Below are 5309 nucleotides of genomic sequence, written 5' to 3'. Positions count from 1 at the left end.
GGCACCATTTTACAGATCACATGTACTTCTATTGTGTCTTTGTATCACATTTTGATAATGACCTCAATATTGCAAACAGTTTAATTACTCTTATATTTGTTATGGTGATCTGTGATCAGTGATCTTTGGTATTGCCATTGTAATTGTTTGGGGCACCACAAACTCCACGCGTATAAGATGCTGTATCTAATTGATAAATGTTACATGTGTTCTGCCTGCTTCACTGACTGGCAATTCCCCATTTCTCTCTGACTCCTTAGGCATTGCTATTTCTTGAGACACAACAATATTGAAATTATACCAACTAATAACCCTAAAATGGCCTTTAAGTGTTCAAATGAAAGAAAGAGTCACACATCTCTTGGTTTAAATCAAAAGCTAAAAGTGTCCCCTAAGTAAGCTTAGGAGGACACATCAAAAGCTAACGTAGATTGAAAGTGTTAGCCAAGTTGTTTGTGCAAAAAAAAAAAAAAAAAAAAAAAGTTCTTGAAGGAAATTGAAAGTGCTACTCCAGTAAAGATATGAATGAATAGAAAGAAAAATTGCCTTAATTACTGAAGCGAGAAAGTTCTAGTGGTGAAGAGAGATCAAACCAGGTACAACATTCCCTTAAACCAAAGCCTAAGTCAGAGCAAGGCCTTAACTCTCTTCAATTCTGTGAAAGCTGAGAGAGGTAAGGAAGCTGCAGAAGAAAAGTTTGCATCTAGCAGAGGTTAGCTTATAAGATTCAAAGAAGGAGGCCATCTCAATAACAGAAAAGTGCAACATGAAACAGCAAGTGCTAATGTGGAAGCTGCAGTGTTATCCAGAAGATCTAGCTAAGAAAATTGATGAAGCTAGCTGTACTAAACAGTAGAATTTAGTTGTAAACAAAACAGCCTTACTTTGGAAGAAGATGCTATCTGGGACTTCCACAGCTAAAGAGGAAAAGTCAATGGCTGACTTCAAAGCTTCAAGGGATTGGTTGACTTTTCCTAGGTACTAATGCAGATGGTGACTTTAAGTGGAAACTAGTGCTCATTTTCCATTCCAAAAGTCGGAGTCCTTAAGAATTATGCAAAATCTACCCTGTTTATGCTCTGTAAATGGAACAATGAAGCCTAGATGATGTAATATTTTACAGCATTGTTTACTGAATATTTTAAGCCTACTGTTGAGACCTACCATTCAGAAAAAAAAAGTTCCTTTCAAAAGAGTACTGCTCATAGACAATGCACCTGGTCACCCAGTAGCTCTGATGGAGATGTGCAAGGAGATTAATGTTTTTTTAATGCCTTCTAACAAGCATGTATTCCGCAGCTCATGGACCAAGTAATTTTGACTGTTATGTGTCATTACTTAAGAAATACTTGTCATAAGGCTATAGCTGTCATAGATAGTAATTCCTCTGCTGGATATGGGAAAAGGAAATTTAAAACCTTCTGGAAAGTATTCAGCATTCTATATGCCATTAAGAACATTTATGATTTATGAGCAGTCCAAATACCAACATTAATAGGAGTTTGGAAGAAATTGATTTCAACCTTCATGGATGATTTTAGGGGTTCAAGACTTCAGTGGAGACAGCAATTGCAGGTACAGTGGAAACAACAAGATAACTAGAAATGACCCTAAAGATGTTATTGATAGCAATTATGTAAAAAAAAAAGAAGAAAAAAACAAAAAGATGTTATTGAATTGTTCCAATATTTTGATAAAACTTAAGTAGTTGAGGAGGTGGTTTTTATTAATGAGCCAAAAAAAATGGTTTTATTCTTGAAATGGAATCTACTCCTGGTGAAGATGCTATAAACATTGTTAAAATAACAACAAAGGACTTAGAATATTACATAAATTAGCTAGATGGACACAGTGGCTTATGCCTGTAATCCCAGCACTTTGGGAGGCCAAGGTGAGTGATTACCTGAAGTTCAGAGTTTGAGACCAGCCTGGCCAATATGGTGAAACGCCATCTTTACTAAAAATTCCAAAAAAATTAGCCAGGCATGGTGGTGTGTGCCTGTAGTCTCAATTACTTAGGAGGCTGAGGCATAAGAATTGCTTGAACTCATAGGCAAAGGTTGCAGTGGGCCAGGATTGTGCCACTGAACTCCAGAATAAGACTCCATCTCAGAAAAAAAATCACATAAATTTAGTTGATAAGGCGGTAGAGATTTGTGTAAAGTGAGCCTAATTTCAAGGAAATTCTATGGTGGGTGAATAAAACACTATCAAACAGCATTACATGCTACAGAAGTATATTTTGTGAAAGAAAATGTCAATCAATGCAACCAACTTCTTTGATGTCTTATTTTAAGAAATTGCCACAGCCACTCCAACTTTTAGCAATTACCACGCTGATAAGTCAGTAGCCATAGATATCAAAGCAGGACCCTCCCCCAGCACAAAGATTACAACTTGCTGAAGGCTCAGATGATTCTTAAGATTTTTTAACAATATTGTTTAAACTAAGGTATATGAATTGTTTTTGTAGACATAATGCAATTTCATACTTAACAGACTACAGTAAAATGTAAATATAACTCTTATATTCACTAGGAAACAAAAAAAAAAACATTGTGTGACTCACCTTATCATGATATTTATTTACTCTACTGCAGTGGTCTGGAACAAATCTCACAATATTTCAGAGGTATGCCTATATTTGGAAATTAAACAGTATAGTTCTTCGTCAACCAAGGATAAAAGAAAAATCTACAATGAATACAAAAAGTACTTAGAACCAAACATTAATAAAAATACAACATGCAAATTTACGTTAGATGCATCTAAAATAGTACTGAGAGAAGTGCACGCTCTAGATACATATATCGCAAAAGAGAACACATTTAAAATCAATAAACTAAGCTTTCACATCAGAAGAGCAACTTAAAGCTAAAAATTATAAAAGAAAAATTAATAAAAGTTTACTAGAAATCAATGAAATAAAAAGCTAATGATAGAAAAAGTAAACAATAAACTTTTGCTTTTCTGAAAAAAAATTAATAAAATTGATAAGCATCTACCAAGACTAAACAAACATGAAAGTGGAATTTGAGAATAGCAGAAGTGAAAAAAAAACACCTTTACAGTTCATGCATATCTTAAGAGAAAAATAAGTCAACATAATAAACAAAATTTTGCCAAAAATTTAATGAATTAGAGTAAATGCATAAATTTCCTGAAACACACAACTTTCTTAGACTGAACAAAATGTAATAAAAAATCTTAATAGCCTTTTTTCTGTTAAAAATTTTAATCTCCATTAAAAAATCTCATGTACAAAATTTTATTCTCAGATGATTTAAATAATCCATCAAATGACTAAGGAAAGAACTAAAGTAACTCTTAGAGAGTAAATGCTTCTTGAATTGTGTTATGATGCAACTATAACACACATAATACGACATGAAAAAGATTGAAGAAAATGTGAGTCCAATGTCACTGATGAAGGTAGATGCAAAGTTCACAAATTATAAGCTTAAAAAAAATAAATCCAGCAATATATAAAAGAACATAGCTTGAATGATTGTGATCATCTCAGTTTAATCTTGGAAAATAAATTGATATAATTCACATTGTTAAGAGAAAATGTGAAATAAATTAAATCCTTATGGTATATAGAAGGAAAGATGGGAGAAAAACTTCATCTTCCACGTTCATAGGAAAACCCTGTGTAGGTAACATTTTCTTAGGTAACAAACACACAGAACTGTTTGTAAAAGAAAAAAAAATAAATAAATTGGATTTCATTAAAATTTAACACTTATCAAAATAAACTGTAGAAAGTCAAAGTGGCAAGAAGGAAGTCTCTCCTTGGCATGTAACAGTCTTTTATCTTGTTTTGGGAGATTACACAGGACTATACATTTTCCAAAATTTACAAAGGTGAACACTTTTTTGGTGCAACTTTTTGGTATGTAAATTATAATTCATTTAAGTGCTGTTAGCACAAAGTAAAATTTAAATATCCCTTATATTCAAAAGAACCATTAGAAAACACAATGGTAGAAAAAAATCTGATTTTTAATAGTATTGAAAAAAGATAAAATTAATTTACCAGTATATGCAAATTCTGTTGTTGGCATATTTTTGAATAAATGGAAAGAGCCTTGCTATTAGATAGGCTGCTTCACTCATTAAGTTTTTGTTTTATTCTAAGTTAATTTATAAATTTTATGTAAGCTCAAGAAATATCATAATCATTTTTCAGAGTGATGAGATAGATGACTTACTATTAAGTTGATACAGAAAAATAAACATTTCAGAGTTAGTATAACAACCCTCAAGAGGAAAAAAATACTTATGAAGTGGGACTAGTTCTTCTAGATGTTTAAATATAGCAGTAGCCCTCTTCAGTTAAAATAGTGTCACACTGGTGCGTAAACATATATACTAATCAGCAAAACAGGATAGTAGTTTAAAATAGATTTGAGCACATGAAAATATTTGCTATATGATATGAGCCACAAGTAAAACCATTATAGAAAAAAATGATTTAAATAATATATAGCATTTGAATAACAAAAACTGCTTGGAGAAATACAGATGTCAATCCATAGGTTACATTAAAATAAACTCCAAATTAATATCTAAGTTTTATTTATTTATTTTTAACTTTAAGTTCAGGTACATGTGCACATTTATTACATAGGTAAATTGTGTGTCAGGGTGATTTCATATACAGATTATTTTATCAGCCAGGTAATACAACAAAGTACCTTATATGTAGTTTTTTGATCCCCATCCTCCTTCTATCCTCCATCCTCAAATAGGCCCTGGTATTTGTTACTCTCTTCTTTGTGTTCATATGTAGTTGATATTTAATTCCCACATGTAAGTGAGAACATACAGTATTTGATTTTCTGTTCCTGCATAGTTTGCAGAGGATAATAGCCTCTAGCTTCATACACGTGATGCAAGTGATGTGATCTCATTCTTTTTATGGCTGCATAATATTCCATGGTGTATATGTACCATATTGTCTTTATCCAGTCTCTGGTTGGCAGGCATTTAGGTTGATTCCATATATTTGCTATTGTGAATATTGCCACAATGAACACAGACATTGACATGTTTTTATGGTAGAGTAATTTATATTCCTTTGGGATTCCTGGGTCAAATGATAATTCTGTTTTAAATTATTTCAGAAATTGTTAAACTGCTTTCCACAGTGGTTGAACTAATTTATACTCCCACCAACAGTTTATAAGCATTCCCTTTTCTCCAAAACCACAGTAGCATCCATTGTTTTTTGACTTTTTAATAATAGCCAGTCTGACTGGTGTGACATAGTATCACATTATGGTTTTGATTTGCATTTCTCTGAT

This window comes from Sapajus apella, unplaced genomic scaffold, assembly GCF_009761245.1.
Source record: "Sapajus apella isolate SASKATOON/1434 unplaced genomic scaffold, GSC_monkey_1.0 scaffold24, whole genome shotgun sequence".
Classification (NCBI taxonomy): Eukaryota; Metazoa; Chordata; class Mammalia; order Primates; family Cebidae; genus Sapajus; species Sapajus apella.
Note: the sequence above shows the minus strand (reverse complement) of the source record.